The sequence below is a fragment of the Diplotaxodon limnothrissa genome, linkage group LG6, assembly GCF_057381915.1.
Source record: "Diplotaxodon limnothrissa isolate DT_005_m linkage group LG6, D_limnothrissa_male_GT1.1, whole genome shotgun sequence".
Classification (NCBI taxonomy): Eukaryota; Metazoa; Chordata; class Actinopteri; order Cichliformes; family Cichlidae; genus Diplotaxodon; species Diplotaxodon limnothrissa.
In genome coordinates this window covers 25,419,842-25,437,762 of record NC_140601.1, presented here as the reverse complement: position 1 = coordinate 25,437,762, position 17,921 = coordinate 25,419,842, and positions in this window count along the sequence as shown.

Below are 17,921 nucleotides of genomic sequence, written 5' to 3'. Positions count from 1 at the left end.
CTCAAACTATTCTCCAAAATTATCACACAGATGTATCAACCAGTCTCAAGACAATCCCAGAAAATAAACCTTTATACTTTATAAACTTTGACAATGTATCGTGCAGATAATATCTGGCACACATGCATCATGTTGTAATGCTTGTGGTCTGTTACATAGCAGGGGTCTCTACTATTGTTACTGGTAAAGTAACCATGGCACATATTCATTGTGCAAACAGAATAAATGTAATATTTAAATCCCAAATAATGCTGCTAAAGATCTAAATGCCAAACTTCTTGAAAACATTCAGCATCGACTTCCTCACACAACCACTAGAGGTCACTTAACATTGGAAAGTAACTGTAGATCTTCCTAAAGTGTTTGCACTGAAGTCTTCTTGCTTACATTCCAAAGAAGTGAACAAAATTCCAACAGCATCATCATGAAAATGATAAAAGTTTAAGAAATTATAAATCTATATGAAGATTAGAAGTGTGAGTAATTTTACTATTTTTATTTTTTATGCTGTTTTCTTATGCTATACTGATACTTTGTGTATCTGTGGTCATATATGGGTGTGATTTGCGCAGCAACCACTTCTGAGCTTTAGGTTCAAAGCAATCCACTTTCCATATATGCATGCAGAGTATGTTATGGCAGTTTATTAATAGGAGCAAAACTGGCATCTAATAACAGAACTGTCATTTAGGTTTAACTGTTGCGTTTCAGTGTTTACCAAAAGAAATATTTTGTGATTCATTAGTATTTCAACCTCAGACTCCTCATTTCTGGCTCATTTGAAAAGAACATATAGAAAAAAATAAAGCATTTTTCATTACTTCTTATTGTAATGTATGTTATGAGCCTGGCCATCAGTCAAGAATGCACAAATTGAAGGATGCATGAAAGCATTCAACAGGCCACCAGTGTGCAGATTGTGTTGTTCTGCATGCTGCAGTCAGCTGTCCGAGGGCATGCTTATTCTGTGGTTTTCCTGTGAGCCTGCTGCTCACTAGATGGTCTACATTATGGTTATGATTTGTCAACTCTGTTATCTCGAACCCTTGAAATGCACCATTCATAGATTAAAGTTGAAGATGAAGTGGAAATTTAAAGTATAATCATTGCAAATACAAAAAGACAGCTAGAAGAGAAAAGAGTTATATCATGTCACATTCATCCTCAGACTCATACTCTGTTCTCTGGTTTAAGATATTTCTCGCTCTGCAGCTCTGTTAACAGAGACCACTGAAAGGGCATCTGTGTGTTAGGCTTACAGTGTAATTCTGTTCGATTCACAGTAATTTTTCTGAACTTATGGCTTACCAGCACAGTGCAAGGGAAGACGTGTGAAGTTGTACAGAATTTTTAAAAAGATATCTTATAACAACTAAGAGTCAGTGTAATATTATGAAGTACAGATTTCTGCGTCAAAACAAATGGATTGAATTAGAATCTAAAGGGGCCGTGTGTGTTCGGCTGTTTAATGTAAAAAGAAAAACCATATCAAATTAACGGGCTTCTTTCAATGTGGAGAAATAGTGGCTCTACTCTGAGCCCCACCCCAATGGCCAAACTTCTCACGCTATCCCTTGTCTTGGTTGACATGCCTCTTCAGTGTCTCATGAAAATCAGGGACAGTACTGCTGAATTAGCAGACCAGGTGGTGGTTCCTGTCTTTAAGAAAGGGGACTGGAGTGTGTGCCCCAACTATGAGTGGATCACATTCATCAGCCCCAGGAAAGTCTATGCCAGGGTGTTGGAAAAGAGAGTCCCACAACTCTCTGCTAATCCAGGGTTGGGTAGCAGGGCATCCAACCCCGTGAAGAAAATATGGTGGAGACTGTTGTTTCACCCCTTCTGTCTTGAAGAATGTCCCCTTATCAGCAGTGTTGGGACTAACGCGTTATTAAGTAACGCGTTACAGTAACTACGTTATTATTGTGGTAACGAGCACGGTAACTAGTTATTATGCCAAAACCAGGAACGCGTTACTCGTTACTGGGATTTAGATAGGCTCGTTATTCATTACTTCGTGTGGTGGCTATCGCGGAGCTTCCACAGATTCAATAACATTAGCAAGTGGTGGAAGCCAGCAGGTGGATGAAGGAAAAGGGAGGCAAGAGGAGAGACCCGAAGCGGCCGCTGGTCCGAGTGTCAGGTGAACTGAACTTCAGGTAAGAAGTTATAACCTGCAGTCCATCTGGGTCAGATATAAACCAAGTTTAGGTGGAGTTTATTTTCGTTATGCTGACTTTTTCGTACTGCGTGCTAGCTAGCATGACGGAGTTTCTATACAGCTGGGTGGGTGCTATGTTACTGATGTTGAACTTTATTTTGTTCATAAGGTTAATTATTAGAGTTGCCAACCATCCCGTAAAAAACGGAATCGTCTCGTATTCAGAGAAAATATTACGCGTTTCGTATTGAGGTGAAAAGGAACACAGTTTGTCCTGTAATTCAGCTACAATGAAAAAGACACAAAGCTGGAGTTATTCTGTGTTTACGCTGCACAGCTGCCTCTTCTTCTCTCATCCTCTCCCTCTCCTGTTTCTACTTCAATCATGAAACTGATCAATGATCAGCTGATCGGCTTTTCTCTCTTGTTTATTTATCGCCCACTTTGCGCCAGAAAGAGGAAACCAGCGGATGTCACGCTAAACAACAGCAGCACTTTTAAGCTTGATCAGCTGTTGTTAGAATTTATTTAATATTAATTTCTAGTATCAGCTGATGTTGGCTGGAGCCACAGCTGTAAACCTGCTGGTCATGATATCGGTTTGGTTATGTGATGAGAGGGAAACATGAAGATGAAACCAGGAGATGTCCTTACTGAATCATCAGAGCTGTGATGGAGAAACAGGTTTACCTTTTAGGTGAATGAATGAGTTGAAGGGAAGTTATGAACTGTTTCTGAGAGACAAATAACCCCAGGATCCTTTTCTAAGTAGCTGACAGCTGGTAACTATGCAGGGGCGGGTCTAGCAAAGTGTTGCCAGGGGTCCATGTAGGGCATTAAAAGGGAAAGGGGGGCACAAGGAAATACTTTCTTATTCTCATTTAAAATGTCTCACTTTTAAAAAAATAATTATCTGAGTCTTGCAACAAACAATTGATAGATTGATACATATATACCACCAGAACAGTGTACATCACTGTCACAACAGTGTTTATTTTCATTCAAAGGCTTTATGATTTTTCCTATAATGGTGGGCCGGTCTCTAGTCAAAATGCCCGGGACAATTTTTTTGTCCCAGTCCAGCCCTGTATGCAGCTCATCTGCAGTCTGGTGTTACCTACATCTTCCTATTCAGAAGGCAGAATTTCAGAGTTCTGAGTACAATCGAAAGCACCACGACTGCAGTTTTTGTGTTGGATGTAAAAAGCAGGCTAGGATAGAATCAGGTGTGGGATTTCTCTCGTGGAAATGTGCACATTATTTTTTCCTTTCTATTGGTAGGTGGCACAGTGCACTTGTGGCAAGTAAGCAAGCTAGAAGACTGGCAATCTTGCTGGGTATCCAGTTACGGAAGCAACACATTAACAAGAGAATTCTGAGAAAAACCAAAGTTACTTTCCCTAGTAACTAGTTACTCTGAAAGTAACGAGTAACTTGAAGTAACTGCGTTACTTTTGATAGAAGTAACTAGTAATGTAACTAAGTTACTAATTTAAAGTAACTTACCCAACACTGCTTATCAGAGGGTAACAAGATCAGCATTGCTGACACACTTTGTCTGGGTCTTCCAGGATATGACTGCTGTCCCATGTGCTCACCCTGTCTCAGTTCCATCTACCTTCTTTTGCATTTGCATCTCTCTCAGAAATGAACCATCTATGTATTTTTGATATCGCAGACATCGTCATATTCCAAATCCCGTGAGCTGCTTTGTGTTGCTTTGATTTGATATGAAATGTTTTGTAATTATAGTTTGCATGGCAATTTATTTCCAAATAAAGGCCAAGGAAAATATTAGAAGACAGCATTGGTTTGGTATGAGATGTTATGCTTGTGCATAAATATCTTTATAAAGTACAACAGTGAAAATATGTTTGCATATTGAGGCTTGTGGTGGTGTGTCCGCAGACACAAAAGATAACCAAAAACTGATTGAAATCTAAAAAAATAGTGATAATAATTTTAGAGAGTATATAATTTCAAGGATTAGTCTAAATCAACAATTTAAAAAAAGGCAAAGGAAGTATACTCTCTAAAGACATTCAACAGACCATGGGTACGAAAAGATATTTTTTATTTAAAAAATTTAGTTTCCTATAATAAGCGCTGTAATTTACACAAATCTGACAAAATCATCAGAATTCATCACTCTTTTTCTAGATACTTTGTTAGTTTTACTTCTAAAGTTATTTACATGCAACAGTCACCAAAACTACAATTTAAGGAAAACATAAAGAACAATTAAAACAAAAAATTAAAATTCAATAATGACTAACTCTGTTCAGTTACAAATAAATAAAACAAACTACGTATATAATTTTCAGTGGAAGACAGCGTTTTCTCCATCTTGAATCCGTCTAAAGATTTTTTTGTCCATTTTGAGCCTGGAACCAGACTTGTGTTAAACACAAATCTTCATCCTGAGAAACAATTTGACATTTAGAATCATAACTTCTTCTGATATTAAGATAAGATAAGATAAGATAAGATAACCTTTATTAGTCCCACACGTGGGAAATTTGTTTTTATTTGTTTTTATTAAGTAATTACTTAAATGAATACTGCAATCATTAGAACAATATGGAATTTTAAAAAGGACGTTCTGTTTGAATGCCATATGTCATTAAAAAAGTACTGACACATTATTTGTGTTTATCAGTGTTGTGTGTAATGTATTACAAACTAATAAACTGTTATAATCACATTATAGTTAGGGATGGGAATTGATAAGAATTTAGCAATTCTGATTCCATTATTGATATCACTTATCAATTTTATTCCTTATCAGCTCCACTTTGAGAGCCAGCACCATCAGTAAGAAGCATATCAAAGACATTACATTTGTGCAAGTTATTCATGCTGTGTGGACTAATGTCTGCGAATGTTGCAGGTATTTCCCCTCTTTGTTGTGATCAGTGTTGCAGTCATTTCTCTAATGAAATAGTGTATTAATGAAATTAATTTATTACATTACATTCGCATTTATCCTGAAATTATCTGATATTAGTGGTCATTTAACAATATAAACCTATGAGCTACAGCCCCCCCACCCCACCCACTCACACACAATACAAGTACTTGTGCTAATAAGGACACACAATTGATCTTTCTCTTAGTTTTTAGGTATGAACCTAAAGCTGACAGCACATAGCAAAGTTGAAAACAAGCACAAACAGACTTGACTCTCCCTCTCCTGTTTCTACTTCAATCATGAAACTGATCAATGATCAGCTGATCGGCTTTTCTCTCTTGTTTATTTATCGCCCACTTTGCGCCAGAAAGAGGAAACCAGCGGATGTCACGCTAAACAACAGCAGCACTTTTAAGCTTGATCAGCTGTTGTTAGAATTTATTTAATATTAATTTCTAGTATCAGCTGATGTTGGCTGGAGCCACAGCTGTAAACCTGCTGGTCATGATATCGGTTTGGTTATGTGATGAGAGGGAAACATGAAGATGAAACCAGGAGATGTCCTTACTGAATCATCAGAGCTGTGATGGAGAAACAGGTTTACCTTTTAGGTGAATGAATGAGTTGAAGAGAAGTTATGAACTGTTTCTGAGAGACAAATAACCCCAGGATCCTTTTCTAAGTAGCTGACAGCTGGTAACTATGCAGGGGCGGGTCTAGCAAAGTGTTGCCAGGGGTCCATGTAGGGCATTAAAAGGGAAAGGGGGGCACAAGGAAATACTTTCTTATTCTCATTTAAAATGTCTCACTTTTAAAAAAATAATTATCTGAGTCTTGCAACAAACAATTGATAGATTGATACATATTTACCATCAGAACAGTGTACATCACTGTCACAACAGTGTTTATTTTCATTCAAAGGCTTTATGATTTTTCCTATAATGGTGGGCCGGTCTCTAGTCAAAATGCCCGGGACAATTTTTTTGTCCCAGTCCAGCCCTGTATGCAGCTCATCTGCAGTCTGGTGTTACCTACATCTTCCTATTCAGAAGGCAGAATTTCAGAGTTCTGAGTACAATCGAAAGCACCACGACTGCAGTTTTTGTGTTGGATGTAAAAAGCAGGCTAGGATAGAATCAGGTGTGGGATTTCTCTCGTGGAAATGTGCACATTATTTTTTCCTTTCTATTGGTAGGTGGCACAGTGCACTTGTGGCAAGTAAGCAAGCTAGAAGACTGGCAATCTTGCTGGGTATCCAGTTACGGAAGCAACACATTAACAAGAGAATTCTGAGAAAAACCAAAGTTACTTTCCCTAGTAACTAGTTACTCTGAAAGTAACGAGTAACTTGAAGTAACTGCGTTACTTTTGATAGAAGTAACTAGTAATGTAACTAAGTTACTAATTTAAAGTAACTTACCCAACACTGCTTATCAGAGGGTAACAAGATCAGCATTGCTGACACACTTTGTCTGGGTCTTCCAGGATATGACTGCTGTCCCATGTGCTCACCCTGTCTCAGTTCCATCTACCTTCTTTTGCATTTGCATCTCTCTCAGAAATGAACCATCTATGTATTTTTGATATCGCAGACATCGTCATATTCCAAATCCCGTGAGCTGCTTTGTGTTGCTTTGATTTGATATGAAATGTTTTGTAATTATAGTTTGCATGGCAATTTATTTCCAAATAAAGGCCAAGGAAAATATTAGAAGACAGCATTGGTTTGGTATGAGATGTTATGCTTGTGCATAAATATCTTTATAAAGTACAACAGTGAAAATATGTTTGCATATTGAGGCTTGTGGTGGTGTGTCCGCAGACACAAAAGATAACCAAAAACTGATTGAAATCTAAAAAAATAGTGATAATAATTTTAGAGAGTATATAATTTCAAGGATTAGTCTAAATCAACAATTTAAAAAAAGGCAAAGGAAGTATACTCTCTAAAGACATTCAACAGACCATGGGTACGAAAAGATATTTTTTATTTAAAAAATTTAGTTTCCTATAATAAGCGCTGTAATTTACACAAATCTGACAAAATCATCAGAATTCATCACTCTTTTTCTAGATACTTTGTTAGTTTTACTTCTAAAGTTATTTACATGCAACAGTCACCAAAACTACAATTTAAGGAAAACATAAAGAACAATTAAAACAAAAAATTAAAATTCAATAATGACTAACTCTGTTCAGTTACAAATAAATAAAACAAACTACGTATATAATTTTCAGTGGAAGACAGCGTTTTCTCCATCTTGAATCCGTCTAAAGATTTTTTTGTCCATTTTGAGCCTGGAACCAGACTTGTGTTAAACACAAATCTTCATCCTGAGAAACAATTTGACATTTAGAATCATAACTTCTTCTGATATTAAGATAAGATAAGATAAGATAAGATAACCTTTATTAGTCCCACACGTGGGAAATTTGTTTTTATTTGTTTTTATTAAGTAATTACTTAAATGAATACTGCAATCATTAGAACAATATGGAATTTTAAAAAGGACGTTCTGTTTGAATGCCATATGTCATTAAAAAAGTACTGACACATTATTTGTGTTTATCAGTGTTGTGTGTAATGTATTACAAACTAATAAACTGTTATAATCACATTATAGTTAGGGATGGGAATTGATAAGAATTTAGCAATTCTGATTCCATTATTGATATCACTTATCAATTTTATTCCTTATCAGCTCCACTTTGAGAGCCAGCACCATCAGTAAGAAGCATATCAAAGACATTACATTTGTGCAAGTTATTCATGCTGTGTGGACTAATGTCTGCGAATGTTGCAGGTATTTCCCCTCTTTGTTGTGATCAGTGTTGCAGTCATTTCTCTAATGAAATAGTGTATTAATGAAATTAATTTATTACATTACATTCGCATTTATCCTGAAATTATCTGATATTAGTGGTCATTTAACAATATAAACCTATGAGCTACAGCCCCCCCACCCCACCCACTCACACACAATACAAGTACTTGTGCTAATAAGGACACACAATTGATCTTTCTCTTAGTTTTTAGGTATGAACCTAAAGCTGACAGCACATAGCAAAGTTGAAAACAAGCACAAACAGACTTGACTCTCCCTCTCCTGTTTCTACTTCAATCATGAAACTGATCAATGATCAGCTGATCGGCTTTTCTCTCTTGTTTATTTATCGCCCACTTTGCGCCAGAAAGAGGAAACCAGCGGATGTCACGCTAAACAACAGCAGCACTTTTAAGCTTGATCAGCTGTTGTTAGAATTTATTTAATATTAATTTCTAGTATCAGCTGATGTTGGCTGGAGCCACAGCTGTAAACCTGCTGGTCATGATATCGGTTTGGTTATGTGATGAGAGGGAAACATGAAGATGAAACCAGGAGATGTCCTTACTGAATCATCAGAGCTGTGATGGAGAAACAGGTTTACCTTTTAGGTGAATGAATGAGTTGAAGGGAAGTTATGAACTGTTTCTGAGAGACAAATAACCCCAGGATCCTTTTCTAAGTAGCTGACAGCTGGTAACTATGCAGGGGCGGGTCTAGCAAAGTGTTGCCAGGGGTCCATGTAGGGCATTAAAAGGGAAAGGGGGGCACAAGGAAATACTTTCTTATTCTCATTTAAAATGTCTCACTTTTAAAAAAATAATTATCTGAGTCTTGCAACAAACAATTGATAGATTGATACATATTTACCATCAGAACAGTGTACATCACTGTCACAACAGTGTTTATTTTCATTCAAAGGCTTTATGATTTTTCCTATAATGGTGGGCCGGTCTCTAGTCAAAATGCCCGGGACAATTTTTTTGTCCCAGTCCAGCCCTGTATGCAGCTCATCTGCAGTCTGGTGTTACCTACATCTTCCTATTCAGAAGGCAGAATTTCAGAGTTCTGAGTACAATCGAAAGCACCACGACTGCAGTTTTTGTGTTGGATGTAAAAAGCAGGCTAGGATAGAATCAGGTGTGGGATTTCTCTCGTGGAAATGTGCACATTATTTTTTCCTTTCTATTGGTAGGTGGCACAGTGCACTTGTGGCAAGTAAGCAAGCTAGAAGACTGGCAATCTTGCTGGGTATCCAGTTACGGAAGCAACACATTAACAAGAGAATTCTGAGAAAAACCAAAGTTACTTTCCCTAGTAACTAGTTACTCTGAAAGTAACGAGTAACTTGAAGTAACTGCGTTACTTTTGATAGAAGTAACTAGTAATGTAACTAAGTTACTAATTTAAAGTAACTTACCCAACACTGCTTATCAGAGGGTAACAAGATCAGCATTGCTGACACACTTTGTCTGGGTCTTCCAGGATATGACTGCTGTCCCATGTGCTCACCCTGTCTCAGTTCCATCTACCTTCTTTTGCATTTGCATCTCTCTCAGAAATGAACCATCTATGTATTTTTGATATCGCAGACATCGTCATATTCCAAATCCCGTGAGCTGCTTTGTGTTGCTTTGATTTGATATGAAATGTTTTGTAATTATAGTTTGCATGGCAATTTATTTCCAAATAAAGGCCAAGGAAAATATTAGAAGACAGCATTGGTTTGGTATGAGATGTTATGCTTGTGCATAAATATCTTTATAAAGTACAACAGTGAAAATATGTTTGCATATTGAGGCTTGTGGTGGTGTGTCCGCAGACACAAAAGATAACCAAAAACTGATTGAAATCTAAAAAAATAGTGATAATAATTTTAGAGAGTATATAATTTCAAGGATTAGTCTAAATCAACAATTTAAAAAAAGGCAAAGGAAGTATACTCTCTAAAGACATTCAACAGACCATGGGTACGAAAAGATATTTTTTATTTAAAAAATTTAGTTTCCTATAATAAGCGCTGTAATTTACACAAATCTGACAAAATCATCAGAATTCATCACTCTTTTTCTAGATACTTTGTTAGTTTTACTTCTAAAGTTATTTACATGCAACAGTCACCAAAACTACAATTTAAGGAAAACATAAAGAACAATTAAAACAAAAAATTAAAATTCAATAATGACTAACTCTGTTCAGTTACAAATAAATAAAACAAACTACGTATATAATTTTCAGTGGAAGACAGCGTTTTCTCCATCTTGAATCCGTCTAAAGATTTTTTTGTCCATTTTGAGCCTGGAACCAGACTTGTGTTAAACACAAATCTTCATCCTGAGAAACAATTTGACATTTAGAATCATAACTTCTTCTGATATTAAGATAAGATAAGATAAGATAAGATAACCTTTATTAGTCCCACACGTGGGAAATTTGTTTTTATTTGTTTTTATTAAGTAATTACTTAAATGAATACTGCAATCATTAGAACAATATGGAATTTTAAAAAGGACGTTCTGTTTGAATGCCATATGTCATTAAAAAAGTACTGACACATTATTTGTGTTTATCAGTGTTGTGTGTAATGTATTACAAACTAATAAACTGTTATAATCACATTATAGTTAGGGATGGGAATTGATAAGAATTTAGCAATTCTGATTCCATTATTGATATCACTTATCAATTTTATTCCTTATCAGCTCCACTTTGAGAGCCAGCACCATCAGTAAGAAGCATATCAAAGACATTACATTTGTGCAAGTTATTCATGCTGTGTGGACTAATGTCTGCGAATGTTGCAGGTATTTCCCCTCTTTGTTGTGATCAGTGTTGCAGTCATTTCTCTAATGAAATAGTGTATTAATGAAATTAATTTATTACATTACATTCGCATTTATCCTGAAATTATCTGATATTAGTGGTCATTTAACAATATAAACCTATGAGCTACAGCCCCCCCACCCCACCCACTCACACACAATACAAGTACTTGTGCTAATAAGGACACACAATTGATCTTTCTCTTAGTTTTTAGGTATGAACCTAAAGCTGACAGCACATAGCAAAGTTGAAAACAAGCACAAACAGACTTGATTCTGTTGAAACATGAACAGGTAGAAATGGAGGCTTCAGCCTGACTGCTAATCACTTCCTTTGTTATAAAAAAAATCTGGCTGTTTTGCTGGGGTCAGCACTCATTTAACTTTAATGTTACTCCGGGATTTTGGCTATCTTAGCACTAGGTAGCGTTGGCATGCTTTCAAAGCACTGAAGTTATGTTATTTGCATAGTACAATTGTTTCTGTTCTGGACACAGTTTGCACTTCTGCTCCTGCTCTCATCCTTTTGTGCATTAAAAGTAAAAGTAATGTCTATATAAAGGCTGCAGACTTCGCCACTATCTTCTGATCCGGATTCCCAGTAGTTAATTTCCAAGGAAGTGAACTGAATTCCAAGGAACTGAACTACCGAGAAGAGTTGGTTCTACTCAATTCTCAAGTATAGTAATGTAATGAATAACTGTAATAAATTCAGTAATCACATGAGTCACATCAGTAATTATCCCCCCTTGCATTTGTGGTATAATGAGCTCACTTTAGAGTATGTGGTGGGAAACGATAAACTGTACAGCAGTCTACAGATTTTAAAGAGACTGGATATTTTTATTTCACAAAAAGACATGCATGTGGTGACAGAGTTGAAACTGTGCCCAGGCCACAACACAAATCCTTTTTTTGTGTGTAGATACTTATGTAACTTTGCAGAAACTTAAGTCTATTTTATCTTATTCTCCTATCCTAAAAGAATTCGAATCTAAATCTACATGGTGCAAAACTGTGTCTCATTGTTCTTGTAACAGTGACAATAAAGATCTATTCTATTCTATTCTATTTGGTCTGTTTTCTAACGCTGTCAGCTTTTTGTTATAAGTTTTTTTCCCCTTTCCTTTTCTCTTTGTTAAAAGTTAATCACCTGGGTTCATTCCCATTAGGATAGAGATTATGTTAATGTGTGGGACTGTAACAGAAGGTTTATATAGTTAACTGCTAGCTATGTGATGTAAAAACATTGTAATGACTAGCTAAAAAAAAATTATCCATCATTTTGTAATTTTGTACAGTAATTGATGATCTTATAGTAAGTAATTGATAATAATGTGTATTACATTACTCTTTTGAATAGTGACCCACACACAGCTGTTTATGCAATAAAAAAACAAAAACAAGTGTAGATAAGAAAATGAAGAAGAGAAAGTTTACCTCATTCTGTCTCCTTTGATTATTGTGATCTGGTCTGTTCTGAAAAAATTGAAGTTCTTTTTCTGCATAAACAAAAATGCACTATCATACTGGAGCATTCAGCAGCAACAGTGCCATTAAGAATTTGCCATTTAATGGTTGTAGATAGTTTTGTGGAGGACTGTGTGTGTGTGTGTTTGAAGGTGAGTCAAACAATTCGAAAAATTAAATTCTAATAATTAAAATATACAGTACCTGTTTTCCGACACAACTGATAAATAAAAATAAAGGAAAAAAATGAAATGAGAATAGAAAATCCTGGTGTAAACATCATCAGCCAGGGCACGAGACTGGAACCACAGGTTCTGTCGTAGACAGCACGAGGAGTGGAGTCAGGTCGAGTATTGGAGTCAGAGTGAAGAGTGGAGTCAGGGCAAGGACTGGAATCAGGGCAAGGACTTGTGTGAGGTGAATCTGCATGAAATAAGTAGTGTATTAGATCTACATTTTTACTACAATCCACTTATGTATAGTGCTTTGTATAGTGTGTTTAGTTTACACAATATAGAAACACTGTGTAGCAATCTAGTTTAGTACTGACTTTAGTTATTGTACGTCTTAAGTGGCAAGCACACTGCTCTGTTTACTTCATGTAAGAAGACTTTCAATCACAAGAAAGCCCCACACTAAAGTATATCCTGCTTTATCGTCTTTTCTACTCTAAACGGACTATTATTTACAAAAGTAATACCATAATGCATATTCAAACACTTCAAACCAGCAAATAAAATTATAAACACATTAAGAAACATTTTTTACAGCAAGACTTACCTTTGCATTCCCATTTGAAAAAAATTCAGGTTTAATAATATTAACATCATTTGCAGTTTATTATTTTCCTTTACGTATTTTACTGGATATTAAACATGAGTGTTTTTTAACTAAGAAGGTGTTGCAAAAACAATAGCCAAAAACTTGGTGTGCAGTGTGTACTTAAAAGTTTGTGGAAACTGGACAAGTGCAGGACAAAAGAAGTGGAAGACCTAAAACACTATCTACACCAAATGAACTGCATTTGAAAGTGATTTCCTTAAGAAAATGTTAAAAAACAATCCACCAAGACTTGCAGCTGGAAATGCAGCTGGCCCTTCAGTTGATACATGTATGGTTCACCTAGGCTAGGGGTCGGCAACTTTCAACATCATAAGAGCAATTTTAGCTCTTTCTACCAAAGAACTGGCCAAATTACCCAAGAGTTGCACTGAAAATCAGGGACAAAATAAAAAATAAATAAAAATGAGGGATGGGTAAAGATTTTTGCTTATGTCAGAATTAAATACAGTAGATGTAATGCACAGAAGCAATGTCTTTGTTAAACAGACTTCAGCAGGACAATGTCCCCAAACCTACAGTCAAAGTCATTAAGAACTATCTTCAGCCTAACGAAGAACAAGAAGTACTAGAAGTGATGGTATGGCCCCCACAGAGCCATGATCTCACCATCGAGTGTATGAAAAGACAGAAGGATGTGAGGAAGCCAACATCCACAGGAGATCTGTGGTTAGTTCTCCAACATGTTTGGAACAACCTACCAGCCGAGTTCCTTCAAAAACTGTGTGCAAGTTTACCTAGAAAATTTGATGCTGTTTTAAAGTTGGTCACACCAAATATTGATTTGATTGAGATTTATCTTTCATTTGTTCATTTACTGCATTTTGTGGATTGATGAAAATAAATGATTAACACTTCCATTTCTGAAAGCGTTCTTTGTTTACAGCATTTTTCCTCACCTGCCTAAAAGTTTTTCACAGTACTGTATGCATATATATAACAAACCAACAAAAAAACCCCAATCACACATGAGTACTTACTGATTAAGATTCTTGTTGCGATACTGGCATATCTGTGGTCATATCTGACCTGAACGCTTGTGCCATCTACCCACTGTTCCTTTTCAGTTCCACAGTAATAGAGGCCCTCATCAGAATCAGAAATATTCATGATCAGCAGATCATAGGATCCAGAGGACTGATTCTTTTTAAAGTGGAAGCGTAATAGAGAATTCACTGAAATTGCTCGGTCACTGATTTTTTTCCATGCATCTTCTTTTAGTTTCAGAACAAGAGGAGGCTGATTTTCATGGGTACAATTTCTGTACCACACAATATATTCCTCAGAAAATGCTTCACAGTCACAATTCAGAGTGACGTTCTGTCCTGATGTCACTGTCAAATCCACCACTGATCCAGAAATCCAATGACCTCCTGAAATACAAACACAATAACAAATTTTGCCAGTGTTGAGTACAAGATGTGATGTAGAATTCCAAATAGAGTTGACACATTCATTTAATGTTTTATAATATTAATGTATAATTTAATTAGTTGTACAAAATATTACCTAAAAGAAGGACAAGAATGACATGAAGGCTGTCCATGTTTGATGATTACCTGCAGTTAAAAGACAGTAAGAATAGTGTGACTCTCGAATGTCATCGCCTACGCATAACTTTTCCACTAAAGGAAATGCAAGTTGCGATCGGGTGGTGGAGTGGAACCTTCTATTCTGTGGTTACACTGTGTCAGTGCAATGTCATGTGATGGTCTGGATGTAAAAATTAAAGTTCTTTTAACATGACAGACTGCTTTTCAACATGCTTTTCAGTCTTAGCCATTATAGACATGAACAAGAACACTCAGGGATTACATCTTCTCCCAAAGGACAAGAGGTAGACACGAATTTTGATGAGCTATGATGTTTTTTATTACAACATTCTGACATCAGTCTTTTATGGCATCATTCTGATGTCATATGGTATCATATTAAAAAGGTTAAAAGTTTGCTGTACAGTAAAATGACATATTACTTGATATGCATCCTTGAAACTTTATTTAAGGTCAACTTTGACCTTGAGCACTAACAATATAAAGGCCAAGGTGAAATGCTTAGCCAACCTAGATACTCATGTACCCCAAGGTCTAGCATACTGTGAAGTTTGAAGGCGATCCATAAAAACTTTTATTGATTTTTACATCTGGTGTGTTCTTGACCCAATTTGAAAAAACAAACAGACAAACAAACAGAACTGATTATTATTTATTAAGATAAAGACACAGTGTAATATGTCGTGTATTCTAGTTCATCTATGTGACCATCTAAGTTCATTAAATGATCACTATGTGACAATGTAATTTATTTAGAGAACACATGACAGAAACATTTGGTTTTATCAGCTGTAGGTTACCTTCTGTGTGCCACGCAGGGAGAGGGTTGGGGGAGGTTTACCAAGATCTAGTGTGACACTTGCACAAATCTCCACGTTACAAACTATTTTCAGTGTGCTAGCATATCCGCTTCATACTTCAATAAAAATGAACAAATCAAGTTGCTAGATGCATATGAATACAGATGTAAACTTTATCTGACTCGAAACTACTTCTATTACTACTAAAATGTTTCAGTTATTCTTTTTTTAGTTCAATTCAATTCAATTAATTTTTATTTATATAGCGCCAAATCACAACAAAAGTCGCCTCAATGGCCTGTAGAATTACTGCTTTGGCTCAGTCTTACAGCAATGATCGAAAACACTATTTTCCAAATACAGCATAATAAGCTATGAGCTGGTAAATTTAGTGGAACATTCAACAACTGAAGAGTAACGTTTTTGTCGTGAGTTGGTCAAACTCACTTAGCATAGAGTTATAAAAATATGACATATGTCTATAGTGATGGTGATTTCTGTACTTGAAACAACAGAGTGCGTCCCTCTTATCAGAAATCTGTTCTGTCTTTTGGTTTTAGAATTAAAAAATAAAGATTGAATAAAGTACGGGGTTCACAAAAACATGTTGCATTCTGTCGTCCGAGTAGACATTTGTTTCTGTGGTTTTCCTGTGAGCCTACTGCTCACTATATCGTCTACAATGGTGGTGGTTTGTGAGCACCTTCAACTTGTGAGAGTTTCCAAAAATATGGGGCATGCGTTAAAGCTGAAGTGGAAATTTAAAGCGTAGCTTAAAAAAAATTACAAGAAAAAAAAGAGTCTTGTTTTATATTAAGAATCAACATTGTGCAGATTTCTGCCAACCAAATGGTAAATGGGGGATTCTTTGAAAAATACATATCTTGCATTTTGTCTTGTAGCTGTTAGTAAACAGAATGAAAAGTTTGATCTTTACCTCACTCCTACAGATTCCAGACTCACATTTTGATCTGAATTTTTTTGTTTTGCCTTCATCGTGTAGCAAAGACACATATCAGTCAATTCAGGAACATAACACAGTGTAGAAATATATGAGGTTTCTTTTCAGATCTTTTAATAATCTTTAATATGAATTTTGGTTTTAATATGAATTATACACTGGTGCTGAACTGCGTGGTTATTCTCCACCATCATGGTGAGCCGTGTGGATTTAGAAGGAGGACCCAAGATGCAGGCAGTGGATGAGATACCGGTGGTTTTATTTACAGAGGTGTAGTGGCAAACAAACAGTGGGGCATAACAAACAACTAAAGACACCTAACCTGGGAGCATATGACAACGGATGATGAATAGCAGAGAGACGCAGACGAGGAACAGGACACCGTGGAACACAGGGTCACAGACTGACACGGAGGAACACAGACGAACCGGCAACAGGCAGGAGAACACACAGGGCTTAAATACACACACCAGTAATCAGGGGATGAGAGACAGGAGGGCAACACAGCTGGGAGGAATCTGGGCTGACGGGACAGGGGAAACGTAAACTGATCACACTCACATACGACGCGGACCTTCACAATAAAACAGGAAACTCAGACACATGGAACCAGACAAGACATTGAACTAAACAGACAGATTCACAAACAGATGGGGTGACACCATAGACAGAGACACAGACTCAAAGGCAGACCAAATATAACACACAGAACTCAAACAATAATAATCATCATCATAAACTAGAAAATGATAACTAAAAGCGCTGGGTCACCGACCCAGGACCATGACACATTTGACTTCATCTGCACACCTTCTTCTCTCTGGCACCTCTGGTAATACTTCTGCTAAGCCCATCCTTAATCTACCTGTTTACTCACCACTTGGCTATAATTTGGAACAGTATTGTCAACTGTCAACTCCCCCCACGCTTGTCCGGCCTGGTAAAACACTAAGGCAGAATCCAGCTTAATTTAATTAATTGATTAATGAATTAATGAATTGATTAATTAATTAATTTTGACAGAACTCCTGAGACCACCCTTAAGTTGAGCCCTGTCGTGTTCCTCATAACCCTGCCCCTTTACACCTGCCTATTCCACAATAAAGTTGGTTTAACTGCTAGCACTGCTCCGAGCATGCTCCTTGACCCTTGCCTGAACTGAGCTATAAACATCAGACAGATGGCCTCACATTTCAATTAATTTTTATTTATATAGCGCCAAATCATAACAAAAGTCACCTCAAGGCCTCATTTCACTTCAAAAGCTCACAAGAATAGAATAGTTTGTTATACAGAGGAGTTCGTTGTCTATTCAGTGCCCAAATCCTGCGGCTGGAAAACAAGTCCAAATCATCACCTCTCTACCACTATGTTTGACAGTTGAGAAGAAGTATTGTTTTTGAAGAGTAACAGCTGGAACGCCGTTATTTTATTTTATTTTTTTATTCCTTTTGGGTTTTGTTTTTGCATTTTTGTTGCAGAGTCTCACCCTTTGGTAAATTTCCTGTGATGTCCACTCCTGGAAGGCTTTAAAAACTAATGTCAGCAGAAAAGAAGAATTTTAATATTAATCAAGTT